The 15,802-nt window shown below is 36.4% G+C and overlaps 1 long non-coding RNA gene across 1 annotated transcript in view; it reads left to right on the forward strand.

The window, feature by feature from the left end:
- Positions 1-15,802, forward strand: part of LOC144307106 (uncharacterized) — a 30,857-nt gene that overhangs the window by 3,874 nt on the left and 11,181 nt on the right. The window contains exon 2 of the long non-coding RNA XR_013374069.1: positions 11,907-12,101. This is a non-coding gene — a long non-coding RNA (uncharacterized LOC144307106). The remainder of the gene's footprint in view (positions 1-11,906; positions 12,102-15,802) is intronic.

Below are 15,802 nucleotides of genomic sequence, written 5' to 3' on the forward strand. Positions count from 1 at the left end.
TAATGACTATGCTAAGGGAAAGTGTCTGGAAAAGCAGAGGAGCAATACAGGAAAAAAAAAATAATGATGATGAGACAGAAGAATTTAAATACTTGTGACCAGGGTGCCTGGGTGGCTCAGTCAGTTAAGCATCTAACTCTTGATTTCGGCTCAGGTCATGATCTCAGGGCCCTGGGACCAAGCCCCACATCAGGCTCCACGCTCAGCTGCGAGTCTGCATCTCCTTCTCCCTCTGCCTCTTCTCCTGTTTGTGCTTGCTCACTCTCAAATAAGTAAATGAAATATTTTTAAAATAAATACATAAATAAATACATACTTGTGACCTGAGGATCCCCTCAATAAGTGACTCCTACACAGATAGGAACCTCCTCATCTGATGCAGTTGGTACTTCCCAATCCAAAGGGGGGAAAAAAAAAAGGCAATTTTAAGTAAAAAAAAATAAAAAAAATTATTTTAGAATTTTATTCTAACTAAAACATACAAATACACCAGTCTTTGCAATAGGACTAAGAGCTTTTATTTGAATATGGATCTATTGTCTATTGCCCTGCTCTTTCTTTCTTGTATAAACCACATACCACATTCATAATGTATGAGCTATAATTTTAAGTTTGGCTTCCTTCAAAGTGGGCAAGAATTTAAGACAATTGCAAAGCAATGTGGGCATGAATTTTTTTTTAAGATTTTTTTAACTTCTTTCCCAAACCTTATTTCACATACATTAACTGGTTATAAATATTTAGGCCCCCATTTCTATCAAGTCTTTCTGAGATGTTCAATTTGAATTTCACAGAAACAATAATCTCAATCTTTTGCACTGAATTTCATCAGGTTGCATAAAAGTTCATTAAATTGCATAATCACCATAACAAGCGTAACTTGTACAACATCATGTTTGGAAACAACAAGACTAAACCTTAGTAACTATTGGGTGGGAGTGATGGGAGGTCCCAGGGTTGATTGTATACCAGAGAGCAGCCTACAAGCTGCGAGCTTTGGCCAACTGTTGACATTAGTCATCATGCATAGCAGAAGGAGAAAGAGTGTCAGTCTATTGAACAAGTTAATTAAAGGGAGGCCTTATTATCAAGTCCTTTATTCCACCTAGTGACAGGTAAATCAGTCCAACTCCTACTCTGGTTGAATAAAAAGAAATAAACAACATACAAGAAAGGATATCCATTTTAAGAGTTACCAGTTATCAGCTTGCTCCGGGTATGCCCAAATATCTTGGCTCAGTCCTATCTGAGGTTGAGGCACCGGGATGAAGACTGTCATCAAATGGACCATGGAAGGCCATTGTAAGGTAACATCTTTATTCCAGGCTCAGGGTTTGATGTACACATTCTGAAGAAAGAACTAGTTTTAGGAAGGCTGTGTTAAGCAGATAATGAATACTACTCTGCCAAGGGGAAGATATGTAGACAGCGGTAAGAAATTATGACTAGAGTCACTAGCTGACCCTGTGGCTTTTATTGAGTTTTGTGGGCTTGTGTGGCATAGTATCCCTGAGACTGACTCATCACTTCTCACTGGCTTAGAAACAACACAATGGACAAATCATTAGGTAAAACAAACACAACCGTAATGAGTTGTGTGTGAATTGTAATGAATTGTGAATGCAATGAAAAATTAGTAAAAAAACAAAAAGTATATATATATTTTTATTTATATATTTATAAATACATATTTAAATATTATATTTAATAAATATTATTTAATCAAAATATATATTTCAAAATATATTTTAAATATTTAAATATTTAATATTTATTTATTTATTTATTTATTTATTTATATTTATAGATAGATAGATAGCTACCTCTGTACCTGAGAAACAAAGTTTGGAGATAATGAGTCTTTTTTTTTTTTTTTTTTTTATAGATCACTCTCTCAATATGCTTGCAGATAGTTGAATTGGTGCCCACTCCACTTCCCCCTCAGGACTATCAATTTACTTGCATCAACAGCAATTGTAGTAAAGTTAGCTAAGCATTTGGCGTTGTTATACTCACCAACAAATTCCAGTTCTCTAATCAATCAGGTGGTGAGGGTAGATGAAACAAAATGGAAAATCAGTTTTCTCAAATCTTCCTCCTTGAGTTAAAACATCGTGGTCCATGCTAATAAACATTGGTAGGGGATTGTTTTTTTTTCACTTCCCTTCTCTTAGGAGCAGTAGCTTGGCATTCAGCATCAGGGGGTAAAAGATTTATTTCTTTTAGATGAGATAGCTCCTAAGTAAATTGGTAGATCTGTGAAAAACAAGAGTTGAGAATCTAAAAGTTCCCACAAATTTCAAGAATGATTCATCCTTCTGTAGCTTTGGTAACAAATAATCAGCAGAACCAGGGTTTCACATGTTTCATCTATCAATAACTTACCTCACCTTTCAAGCTTAGCACCCAGTGTCAGCAATTCCATTCTGAAAGTCAGACAAAATCAATGGCAGACTCACTCTGAAAAACACAATCTGAGTGCCTGCAAGTCAGCAGCAGTCTCACCCAGGTAAGCATGTCAACCCACTTAGGTCTCTGGAAGTCCATCAAATTCTGAACCCCATGTTTCTCAGAAACTCTGTATGAGATATGCAGTCTACTGAGTGGTGGTCTCATCACCCCGTGGCCCTGTGGTAACATAGACATAATAATAAATAATAACTACTTTTACATACATTATTATTTCACTTGAAGCTAATAACAACCATATGCAGTGAATATTATTCCTTTGGAAAAGGAAAAATAAAGTATATATTATATCTAATGTTTATTGAACATGTAGTGATTTCCAGCCTCCATCTTTAGCACTTAAATGTTTTTTTTTCTTTCATTTACGCCTTACAAATGCATTGTGAAATAGGTATCGTCTCTCATTTTACTGTTAAGTATATAAAGGTCAGGAAAATTAGAGCCTGCACTGAAACCCAGGCCTTCTAACGGCTGAGTTATGATCCTTTCTCTCCAGCAGAATAATAGTGATGGAAAGTCCCATCAGCAGACCCAGGGAAGTAGGAGCTGGAAGCTCGTGCTGTGCTTCTCTAGGTTTTTCTCCCATAAAACTTGCTAACAAGCTAAATTTCCATCCAGGTCCAAGAAAATAACTAATTTGCTTTTCTTACATTAGTAAAATTGAAGATGACTTTCAAAAATCTTATATTAGACTTCTATACCCTTAGAGTCTGAAATGAAGTAAGATAATGAACATTGATGGAGAAGATTTAAGAAAAACACTTGCTTTTGCAATTTTCTGAACTTATGCTGGGCTTACCAACAATTTCTATGGAGACCGTCTTCTGTAGTATTGAAGGAAGCAATATACCTTCTCTTATTTACAATTTTTCAACTCTTATTTGATATTTTTAATCTTCACATTTGAAATTTTTCAACTTTGTGAAAAAAATAGGATAAAATAAGGAATCTCATGTAGTCATCAGCCAGCTTCAGTAATTACTAACTCACAGCCACCTTTCCGCTACATTTTTATTCACATCCCTACCCTTAGATGATTCTGAAACAAATACGCATCATGTTATTTCATTTCTAAATATTTTAGCAAGTCTCTCCAGAAAATAATGACTCTTTTCAAACATATTCATGATCACATCTTAAAAAACAATTTAATATCAGAAATCCAATCATTGCTCTTAATAATCTAATACTAAGATAAAAAATATGATGGTTCAAAAAACTATGATGGTTCAAAAATATGAAAAATGCTTACATTTTTTGCAACTCATTTGTCTTCAAACTATATCCCACTTGGGATGTACAGTAAGATGACTATGCTTTAAAGCCACTTAGAAAGTTCTTCTCTGTTATGTCACCAGCTCTGCACATAATTCAGTTCATATGTTTCCTTTTCCTTTACATTTTTAGGGGTTGCTTTTTTAAATTTTATTTTAAAATTGTGTGAAATATGTAGATGGTTTCAGTGTCAGATCTACAAAGTGAGGTAGATTCTCTACCACCCCTCAGTAACCATTTTAAAAATGTGTATATTTTCCTTTGCTTTTTTTAAATGTAAGAAAATACACATTTTTGTTTGCCTCCATTTTTATTAACTAGTGTATACTTTACATACTTTTCTCTATTCTGCATATTTTAGTTAACAATATTTCTTAAAGATCATCCATAGTAATATATTGAAATATGACATATTTAGCTCACAGTACAATACTCTTCATGGGGATATTCCATAATTTTTAAAGAAGTCCCCTATTTTTGTAATGCATAGTGGTTTACTTTTTAATTAAAATTATACAACTTTAACATGTTTATAGAAGGTTCTTGATAAGGTATCATATTTACTTTGGAATCATCTGAAACATATATATATATAATAAAATATAAATAAATAAACACATAAGTGTAAATGTATATATAAAATATAAATTATATATATTATATATATATATAATATAGCCTAAGTGGTTCAGTGGTTTAGCGCTGCCTTCAGCCCAGGGCCTGATCCTGGAGACCTGGGATCGAGTCTCACATCGGGCTCCCTGCATGGAGCCTGCCTCTCCCTCTGCCTGTGTCTCTGCCTCGCTCTCTCTCTCTCTGTGTCTCTCATGAATAAATAAAATCTTAAAATATATATATATATATGAAGATCTGTATTACCTTTGCTGACAAGACATAGAAAGACTTCAAAATTTGCTGTTTATACAAAAGAGTAAGAGAATATGGCACCTGAAAAATATTCTTCCCAAGATGCTTTCTTTTCTTCAAAAAACATCTGATTTAAGGTCTAAGTGAATTCCAACATGAATAATACAAAATGGAACAATTTTTAAATGTGATTAAAACCTTTGGGGAAACAGATTTATTGCTGTTTGCATACTTGCAATTGTTATTATTATTGTCTTCTCTGGGCTCAGGTCTAGAAGAAATTGCTATTATAACAACTGAGCCAAAAGAACTTTGGGCCCAGGTTGTCTGGCTTTGCCATGTGTTTCGGTAGCATTTACCTCTGCTCTCCTTCTCAATCTCATACAATTGCATTTATAAAAGATGAGTAAGGAAACATATTATTTAGCAAACACACGTATCATACATGACTTTCTAACTGAATATCCAATGAATTTCAACAACAGCCCTATCCATGTTCCTAGCTTCCTATATATTCTGTTTGGGTACTGATTGCTTCTATTCTTTGCTCTTAACAGAAATACAAATATCCTTATTAACAATACAAGGGTAGACTTAAATTGAGTCCAACATAGGACTTTTATTTAATTTTTTATCTTGAAATAATTCTATATTCACAGAAAGTGGCAGGAACATTTTATAGGAAGTTCTCATGTACCAGTCACCTAGTTTCCCTTAATGGTAACTTCCTATCATTAGTCCAATATCACAAGCAGGAAAATGACAATGACAAAATCTGGGGAGCTTAGTCAAGTTTTGCAAATTTTTGGGGCCCTCATGCACTCATTTGTGGGTACGTGTGTGCACAGTGGCTTTGTATCTATTCTATGCAATTCTATCACATGCATAGATTCATGTAACTATCACCACAAATCAAGATACAGTACTCTTCTATCTCCAGAGATCTCCTTAGCAGCCACCTGCATATCCCTCTCCCATTCCTAACCTCTATCAACCATTAATCTCTATTCTATCTCTAAATTTTTGTTATTTCAGGAATGCTGTGTAAATGGGATCATACTATGTAACATTTGAGTTTGGTTTTATAAACTTAGCCTAGTTCCCTTAGGATGGGTCCCAGTTTTTGCCTGCATTAATAGTTTTATTGCTATCTAGCATTCCTGGTATGGACGTATCATAGCTTAACTATTTACTTGTGAATGAATTTGGGTTATTTCCAGTTTGGGGCTATTACCAATAGAGCTTCTATGAACATTCATGTATAGGTTTTGGTACTAACATTAGTTTTCATTTTCTGGAATAAATGCCCAAGGCTGTAATGGCTGAGCTGTATAGTAACTGCATGCTGAGTTTCTAAAGAAATTGCCAAACTATTTTCCAGAGCTGTGCCATTTTCATTCCCAACAGCAATTTGTGAACGATGCACTCGCTGTGCATTCACATCAGCATCCGGTATGGTCACTATTTTTATTTTAACCACTGACAGTCATGTAATGATAAATCATAGTTTTAATTTTCATTTCCCTAATAGCTATTGATGCTAACTATCTTTCCCTGGTTTATTTACCGCCTATATGTTCTTTTTTGTGAAATGTCTGTTGATGTCTTTTTCTCACTCTCCAATTGAATGTTCGCATTATTACTGACTTTTGAGAGTTCTTCATATATTCTACATATAAGACCTTTGTTGGATGTGTGGTTTGCAAAGGTTTTCCCTCTAATATGTAGTTTGCTTTTTTCACCCTCCTCACAGGGTCTTCTGCAGACCTTACGTTTTTAATTTTGATGAGGTTTAACATCAATTTTTCTGGATCGTGCTTTTGCTCAAGTCTAAAGACTTTTCACCTAACCCTAGACCCCAAAGATTTTCTTCTGTTTTTTTTTTTCTACACGTTTCATAATTTTACATTTTACATTGAAGCCTGCATGACTTTTTATTTAATTCTTATTGAGGATATCAATAAAAACTCAAAAATTATTGCCTGGAGCTAGAAAGTAGAAACTGAAAGTGAAATTCTCAAGAGCTTTGGTACTTTTTTTAATATCCAGAAATGAAGGTGCTATATCATAAACTTTTTAAGAACTAAACAAACCTTCTTGCTTACTTTTTGCTAGTCATAGCCTTAATAGCAACTAGACATAAGGAGAAATACTTGAAGGGATTACTAGATAAATAGTTAAGCTTGTCACAGTCTTGTCTAACCTGATGATTAGAAATGCTGACAGTTAAAAAAAAAAAAAAAGAAAGAAAGAACCTCTTAGAAAATTGTGTTTTCTAGTTTTTTATTCTCGATGTCAAATCAAGCAATACTCATTCCAAATCAGAACACTAGGGATGCCAACTAGATTCTGGATATTAACACCAAAGATTTAATTATAATCTTCTTATACTCAGGGGATATTCATAACAGGCAAAGTCAATGCCATGGATCTTCTGTGACCTTCTCTCTTGCTTAAACAATAGTTCTTATTATATGGACAGCCCCTTTGATGAAGCACTAATGATCTCTCATGAAGGAGGACTCTGCTGGGGAAGGGGTGAAGGCACTCAGAGAAAGTGAACAAACCCAAGTTTTATCTTTATGAAAATTTTAGTTGGGAAGCATGGAGAGAAGTAATCTGAGTCAGTCCTAAGTGCCCTGTAAAACTGGGGTGAATGCCAATTAACCACATGCATTTGTAGCTGATGTTTCTCTGGGACACTTCATCCTGAAAGAATGGAAAACAAGGCAAAGAAGCCCAAAGCAAAGATAAGATAATATTTCTCTTGAAAAACAAATAGCACTAGCAAATGAAGAAAAACCTTATTTCCTATTTAGATGAGATGATGATGTTCAGTAATATCTTTTCTGGTTCATGTTTGAGAATGTCAAGGAGGAGTGCCCTTTCTTATGAAAGGACCTAAATATTTTTGGACCATAAAGCTTCATGTTTGAAATAATGATAATAACAACAACAATAATAAACAGACTATTTTGTTTCAGAAGTCTATTTAACCCTTAGCTATGTTTTAAAATGCATGAGGCCAAGTCTCAGGAATGCAGGTTATGGTTTTGATTGCTCAGTCTCATTAGCAAAAAAACCTCTCCAGCAATTAAATCCAGCCTAAAGGAAGCTGCTGTGAAACACTACCAGGTTGGGCTTTCATTCAAATGCAGGATAAATAAGGGGCGCTTGGGTGGCTCAGTCTGTTAAGCATCTGCCTTCAGCCCAGGTCATGATCTCAGGGTCCTGGGATCTAGCTAGTTCCATGCTCATGGGGAGCCTGCTTCTCCCCCTGCCACTCCACCCCACTTGTGCTCTATCTCTCAAATAAATAAATAAAATATGTAACAAACAACAACAACAACAACAACAACAACAACAAAGTGAAGGATAAATAAGAAACCAAAATGTTAAAACCCTGTGAGGTGTTTTGAAGATGACTTTTCATTTCTATTATTAATAGAGCCAATCTCCAAAAGTTGTATTATTTTTATGGACCACCAGGAGCCATGAGTTAGGGATAGGAGGTGGGCTATTTGGGTCACTAGTATTTATGTGATTAGATCAGAATATAAATGAATGCTATCCACTCTTTTGAATGTATATTATCTATACATTTCAGCCAATTAATATAAGCATCACATATTCAAGGTTTTTCTACTAATTTCTTACTCCTCAGGCACAGTACTTAATCAAACAAAATGACTCACATGACCCGTCATGGTAGATTATATTTTCCAAAATGGGTAAAACAATATCTTCTATTCCATATCCTTTCCTTACAACTGAACTTTGATCTCAAGAGATGGAGTCTATGCTCCCTCCTCTTGAAACTGGATGTAGTGTGACTATATGGTGGAAGTGATGCTGACTTTCAGGGCTGGACTGTAGAAAATGGTCAATAAAGCCTTTGATTTGTTAAAATTCTCTCCTCTTTCAGCAGGCATGTTTATAGTCTGGCTGTCCTTGAGCCACCATGATGTGAGGCGGCCCAAACTCCCCTGTGTGGGTAGACCACACAGAGAGGCTCTGAGAATCCAGGAAAAGAGGTGCCTGGCCACCCTCCAGCTTCTGTAACATCCATCTGCCCTGCTCTTCCCCCTCTCACCAAAGTCCGCCTACAGTCACATAAGAGACCCAAAGCCAGAACCACCCAATCAAGCCCTTCACAAATTCCTGGCATCAGAAACCATCAGAAATTATAAATACATATTGTTGTTTTACACTACTAAGTTTTGGGGTGATTTATGATACATGAATAATCAGAGCATCTGCTGACTTTTTGATTTAATCAAATAGCTTGTTAATTTAGTTAATGAGAAACATTGAGCTAAGTATGTAGATAGAAAAAGATAATGAATAATGTGGATTCAATCGAAGATCTCAGGTCACTTCTCTGACCTTTCATCAAAATCTTTTCTTTCTTTAATTTTCCAATACTGCTATGCTATTTACTCTGTGAGAAGAGTAAGAACTCATTTTATGATTTTTCCCCCACAGGATTTTCTTTTCCCTATTTCAGGAATATTTAATTCTTCAAGCCCCAATCTCTCATCTCTGGTCATTCCAGCCCTCTGGGATTATTTCATATTTCTCACTGAAACATTTATTTGTCATCTAGAGTCTATCTTGTGTTTGTACGTGCATGTCCACAAATGCTCCTCAGGTAGATATGATTCATTTATTGGATACATTATTTTGATAGCTGTGATATTATGACTTATAATAAGAAATATCTATTTGGTCTTTGTTCCCATTCCTGGCATGAAACTCCTAAAACCTTGGAATTTCCTGTGATGAGAACCATAAAGGTGTCTTTTGTTATGTTAATGAGGTGACTTTTGGAAAGTACCTAAGGATGGGGGCTGGTTGCCAGTGGAAACAACCATGTGTTTAGAAGATTGGAATTTTCAGTCTCATCCACTAAACTCCCTTGAGGGGAGAAGAGCTAGGGATTGAGTTTAATCACCCATGGCCTAGCCTATATAATGAGACTTATTTAAAAACCCAGAAGGACAGGGACCCAAAGAGCCTCTGGTTGATGAACATGTCAAAGTGTTGAAAGAGTGAAGTACCCCGGAGAAGGCATGGAAGCTCTGTGCCCCTTCCCACACACCTTGACCTATACGACTTGTGCATTTGGCTACCTTGAGTTATATACTATTATGATAAACCAGTGGTAAAACCAATAGGTAAAATCTTCTCTAAGTGCTGGGGTGCTAGAGTGGCATCTGACTCTTGGTTTTGGCTCAGATCACAATCTCAGGGTTGTGAGATTGAGCCCCATTTTGGGCTCCATGCTAAGTGGGGAGTCTACTTGAGAATCTCTCTCCTTCTCCCTTTACCCCTCACCACCCCCCATCTTGCACACACATGTGCTCTTTCTCTCTTAAAAAATTTGTAATTATTAAAAAAAAAAATTTCTCTAGGTTATGTGAAAGTTCTACCAAATCAATCGAATCCAAGGAGGGGTCATGGGAACCTCTGATATATAGCTGATGGATCAGGAACACAGGTCACAGCCTGGACTTATAATTGGCATCTAATGGTAGAGGGCAGTCCCTTAGACTGAGCTCCTAATCTGTGAGATCTGATACTATCTCCAGGTACATATTGTCAGAATTTAGTTGAGTTGTAGGACACCCAGCTGATGTGGAGATTTGATTAGTGTTATAAAAAAAACACACACATTGGAGTTGGTATTAGAATCACAACCACCAATTACTTTCTTCAAGCATCATAATAGATGATCACCAATCAACTTGATCTAGTCATTTGAAGAGACAGATTTCTTTACATAAACCTATATTTTTATAAAGTCAAAATTACTCACTGAAAAGTTAAATTAAAAAAAAAGTTTTAACTTAAGTGACATCATTTGAGAGAAAAGAAAATAGTTGGTTTTTAAATAAGTTAATTCCTGTGTTGCCTCATAAATATGCAAATAATTATAATCAAAATAATCAAAATAATTGACATGTATAGTCAATTTACTAGACAACAGACTAAGAAACTCAATCTTTAAGCTAATGACAAATTAACTAATTGATGCTATAACCCTATTTTCTCTTGTTAAAGGCTCTTCCTACTAAAATAATTCTCATCACTAAAGACTCTATCGCATGACATAAAAACTAAGATTCAACTAAAACCAGTCACCAAAAAATGAAGTTGTTATTTTAATTTGAATCAATACACAAAATTCACACATTTTTTTCCAGATGACTTTCTTGACCAGTCAAGCTAATCAAAGAAAGCATGCTGGGTTTTGCTGTATATGATACAGTTTTAACCTAATGCAATTAAGTTTGAAGAAAACAAGCCCCCAAACTTTATTTACTAATCTTTAGAAAAAGGTACCGGTTGTGCTTACATTTTTCATTTTCAACTAGCTGATTTTGTAGATTTTGGTCCCATCTAAGACTGAGCTTTATAAAAGCAAGTATGAGAAAGTCCTCAGTTGACCTGCTAGGACATTGTTTTGGTGCCTACCACAGCAGCAGCCATCACAGGGCAGGATCACTTTCATGATTGGGGTCCCTCCCCAAGGACTCCTCACTGCATGATGAGCCAAGAGGCAGCCACAGGTGCAGTGAGGGCCCCAGCTCCCAGATGGAAAGTAAAAGTCAGTGATGAGGAGAATGGAAGGTCCTCGGGGCAAAGGCTTAGTCACACTCCATGTCAACAGTCTGGGAGCCAAAAATAAAGTCATATGAGAGAATAAAAAAGCAAGTGAGTAGTGAAAGAAAGTTATAACAGCCCCACCAGTGTGATCTTTTTTTCTACTGGAATATGTGTGATATTTAAGTAGGATGGTTAATATAACTATTTATAGATTCTGTATAAAGAATTGTGTGAGTTTACATGCGCACATATAAATAAATACATAGTCACAATCAGTCAGAATAAATAGAAATTCAAAACAAGAACCAGAGGATTCATACTTTCATCTCATGTTTGTATAGTCTTTCATTAATTGGAGTGTTGGCAGTAATGTTGAAAAAGTCATATGACCACCCAGGACTAGAAATATAAATGTAAATGGTCTTTTTCCTTTCAGTGAATTTCTCAAGTATCAGCTTGTAAGCACCAATCCCATCTGCTGCTTACTAAAGACCTCAGAGTTGCATCAAAGGTCAAAACAGTGGCAAGTCATTGATTTTTATCAATGCTCAACAGATGGACCTAAAAGGATGTGTAGATTGCCATACAAAATTTGAAATGGTGGCTCATACTTTCCAAACCCCTAGAAGTGGAAGAACTGTTGCACCGTAATATGACATCCAAACAGTCTACTGCTTTCTTTCTAGAAGAGAACCTCATGGAGCACCTAGTCCACATTGATTAAAACGAACTAAACTGAAGTCCATCAAATTGAATCATATTGAATATATCAACAAGAACTGGTGAAAAACACATCCAACTGTCTACCAGCAAATAACTGCAGCTTGCAAGATCAACGTAGAATTATTATTCGAAACCAGAAGCAACGCAACATCCCTAAGGTATGAGAGAGGCAGCAGGAATATTGTCCTCCCAAATGTGTTTCACTCAAAAATGTATCAGTTAGAATCCTTCATTTCCAAATTCCCAAAAACTTGAATCAATCTAGTTTAAGACCCAATCTCCCAAAAGCGGGATGGCTTGCAATTCACCATAACTGGAAAGCCTAGCTATCCTGATTCACATACCCATCCCTGCCACTGAGTGGGAAATACATGATTCCACATAAGGAAGGGATTGTGTGAATAACATAAACGTACAATACACCCATACACACCATTTGAGTGGTACAGTTGCATCTGATTTCAAGTACAGCTAGATTGGCTTGAAAGGACTCACAATGGCAGAGCTCTCTCTCCGTGTCTTGGTTCTTCTTTCTTTGTGCTGACTTTCTTTTTTCCCATTGCATAGGAGCCTATTCTATGGGGCCAACAATAATTTCATTTTTACACATATCTGTTTTAGCAACCCCAGCAGAAAGAGCAATTCTCTCCCTCCATCTTATATTGATTCCAAGAGGGGACTTTGGGCTTAATGTCTCAAGCACAGAAGCTCTTAGCTAATCATTATTGCCAGGGAGATGAAACCCCATGGTTAGCCCATTTTGCCACATGCCTGTCCCTAACATCTGGTGGGAAAGTCTTCCCAATGGTGCAGAAGGAGTCAGGGGATTGGATTTAAACACATATACAGCATTGCTTCACTACAGTTAGTCCTTTATATCTTTGAAATCATTATTGATCCTCTTTCTAGGTTTTCCTGGTAGATTAAAAGGAAAACCAAACTACTAGAAAGTATATTATTAATTTAGGGATCCTTGAGTATGAAATATTTGATTTGGGACAGGAGATGGGGGAAATAGGACACCACTGAATACAGGTCATAGGCAATAATTAAAAGGGCCAAGACTGGAAGCTGGAAGTGAGGCAGATTACAACGGTGCCAAGAATAAACTCTACCTTTTTACAGTTTTGCCCCTAGCAGAGCTGTGTCCTTCAACTAGGGGAAGACAGTTCAACCACACTTAGCAGTATAAACAAAGAGTTGCAAACTTATTCCGGACCAAAATAAACAAAGAGGTGTTGGGGCATGTAGATTAAGAATAAAAAGAAAAAGGCCAAAACTGAAAGGCTCAGAGGCAGTACACGTTTTGAACTTCTAAAATCCTATCCAGATATTGAAACTTCCTGTTTATTCAAAAACAGCATAACTCATTATCTTTTGACCTTCTCAAGGACACTTGAAAATCACCTTTAGAATCTAAGGGCAATTAATTTGTCTGGTAAATCAAGCATACAGTAGTGACCTAACAGTGACTGCTTTTAATTGGGCTCTCAAACCACTTTCTTAGCAACCAACTTATGAATGAATGAACGAATGAATGAATGAATGAATGTCAAGTTTACTGTTGGTTGCTTGAATGAGAGGCTCGCAGAGCAGCTTCTAAGCAGGACTACATCCAAGCTGTTATTCCAACTTAGCTTTCGTTTAAAAGCAAAGGGGAAAAAAAAACCTTGAATCAACGATTCTGCAGCCTCTTCTAAATCCATAACCACGGAAGTAAATAAATAAGACATAGTGAAGCAATAAGAACAGAACTACCCATGCCACTAGGGTGACTGTTCTGGACAAGTGTGGGCAAGCATGGATGGCATGTTGCAGTAGAAAACTGGGCTTTGGAGGGAAGCAGGCCTAATTTAAACCTCACCTACACTGAATATTAGTTGTGCAGTCTTAAGCAATATACAATAGTCCCCTCTCATCCGAGGAGGACATGTTCTAAGACCCCTGGTGGATCCAAGGACTTTGGATAGGATCCAACCCTAAATATGCTGTGCTTTGTCCTAGACATACATACCTATGACAAAGTCTAATTTATAAATTAAGTATAGTAAGAAAGCAACACTAATCACAAAATAGAACAATAATAATAATATACTGTGATGCATGTTGCCGCAGATCTCAGCAACCTCAGTGTACAATCTTTTTTCTTTCTTTAGTTAAGTCAAGAATTTTCACCTTTCATCTTTGCATTGCTAGCATGACTACTTTTGCATTTCATAGTTAAGCAAAATAAGCGTTACTTGAACACAAGCATTGTGATAGCATGACAACAAATCGGATAACCCCAAGATGGCTACTAAGTGACTACTGGGTAGATAGCCTATGGTATGAGGATATGCTAGACAGAGGGATGATTCACATCCTGGAAGGGACAGTGGGATTGCATAAGGTTTCATCACACTACTCAGAACTCCAGGCAATTTATAGCCAATGTATTGTCTATTTCTGCAATTTTCCATTTAATATATTCAGACCTCTATTGACCTTGAGAAACTGAAACTGTGGGTAAGGGGTAATTACTTAAATTTTCCTTCAGTCCTAATTGGTAAGTGGAATTAAAACTCATATTGTAAAAAAAAAAAAAAAAAAAAAAAAAAAAAACCCACTCAGATTGTGCTCACATTCCACAATAATGAATTTGATAACTAATTGATTAATTGATGTAAAACAGTTCCTAAGATGTAGTAGATGCTCGTGAAAAGAAGACAGGCTATTACTGATAGAATAGTCCCCAAAGGTCTGCCTAGGACTTTGGTGGGCTGTACAGGAAGCTAGAAACAGTGGGGAAATCATCATCATGTGTAATACAACAATCTGGGACCTCAAAAACATGTTTATGATTCCTTATCAACAAATGCCAGCCCTGAAACGGTTCAGGTAAGTGGGAGAGTCTTATGAATTTCTCTTACCACCATTGTGTCCTCACAGAGGGCAGCTCTTCTCCAGGCCACCCTTTGTGCTTTGAGAAAGACATCTTGAGCACGTGTCTTGTAGAACTACCTCAGCAAGACCTACTTGCCTCTCCCTGCGGGAGCATTACCTAGGCACTATAAATAATACACTACTACTAATATTCCAGAATATTTTAATAATGCTTTAACCATAGCCAGGAGATGCAATTCTATTCAGCAGAAAAATGACAACCCTCATTAGGTAACACATCTGATTACTTTAATAACGAGGCAAAGTTTGGTCCTATTAGCTCTACAACAATATCTACCAGTCCAATAGCAGAGTGACAAAGAAGCATTTAAAATGAATTATTTGTGCTTACTTATGTTGAAGAGGACTTACGACCTTATTTTTTAATGCATTCAGAATTGGGAACTCCCAGCTCAGACTATCTTTCATTCCTATTCCACAGGCCTACCACTGATGCCTAATATTTTCAGGGCAGTAAAACACACACACACACACACACCCCGACAATTAAGCAATCAACATATTTAATTTTGCCAACTCTGGGGTTCCAATCCATTTATCTCTGTCTTTTTTCCCACTGTCCTCTAAAACCTTTCTTAAAAAGTATTGGTTTGGTTTAATATGTGAAAGCTAACAAGGCCTCCAGCACACACAGTTTCAATAGTGCAATTAGGTGGGGTGTAGATTTTAACTATGCTGGTGAGGAAAGGTCTTCAAACTTATGGTTTCATCTCCTTAATATTTTAGAATTCGAGAAAACAATGCTCGTGCAATTCAGCTTCTCCCCACCCCCAACCCCAAGTACAAGGTCAGTTTGACACTCTGAATGGTTAAATCATCCTTGGCAAAGAGTCTGAACTTGGCAGAAGCTCCTTAATGAGAAATCCAGATGACTGGTATCATTTGTAACGTGAATGCCCCGCACTTAATCTAGCGC

Source organism: Canis aureus, chromosome 38 (assembly GCF_053574225.1).
Source record: "Canis aureus isolate CA01 chromosome 38, VMU_Caureus_v.1.0, whole genome shotgun sequence".
NCBI classification, from domain to species: domain Eukaryota; kingdom Metazoa; phylum Chordata; class Mammalia; order Carnivora; family Canidae; genus Canis; species Canis aureus.